Source organism: Gavialis gangeticus, unplaced genomic scaffold, assembly GCF_001723915.1.
Source record: "Gavialis gangeticus isolate Ggan-Ray unplaced genomic scaffold, GavGan_comp1, whole genome shotgun sequence".
NCBI lineage: Eukaryota > Metazoa > Chordata > Crocodylia > Gavialidae > Gavialis > Gavialis gangeticus.
Window position 1 is genome coordinate 18,933,350 of NW_017728995.1, and position 753 is coordinate 18,934,102.

Sequence of the window (753 nt, forward strand, 5' to 3'; positions counted from 1 at the left end):
GGCACTGGCAATGTATAAGACACAAGAGGCAAGGAAATCATGAGAGACGCAAGGAGAGTTGCTGCTGTGAGAGGGGTGGGTGGCATGAGGGCCCACAGCATGGCAGGGTGCAACCAGCAAGCAGGACCAGACACGGGCATGGGCGAATAGGGTGGCCATCGAGGTACCTCAAGACAGTGGGGCGGCTGGGAGCTCCTGCAGGCAGCGGTGGCGGCAGTGGCAGGGACATGGCAGTGGTGAGAGGGGAGCTCCTGCCGGTGGCCATGGCGGTGTTGGTGGTGGGTGCCGAGAGCTGAAAAAGAGGACATCAAGGCGTTCGCTAGAGGACAGAGGACCAGAAAACTGGACTGTCCTCTATAAAACCCAACGAATGGCCACCCTATGGGTGAACCAGGTGGCCACCTGAGTCCCGGACTGAGGGGGGGCTGAAAACGGCAATTTTAAAATTATTATTAGTATGATTATCTCTGGCGAAGGGCAGGGGGGCGATACTAGAAGTTTGCCCAGGGCTGCCAGGAGTCTAGGTAGAAGCCTACAGGGATTGCTTTGCAGGTGCCCTCCTGCCACGAACGGTGCGTGCCCCCGGTGGTGGTGGTAAGTGGGGGAGCTCTTGCAGACACCGTCGGTGCGGTCAGCAGTGGTGGGGAGAGGGTGGCGAGCGTTGACCGAGGGTCGGTGACCACCCGTCGCGGGAATCTTGGAACGCAGCGGGGTGGTGAGCAGTGACTGACACCGTGGGTGGCACCGTTTTGC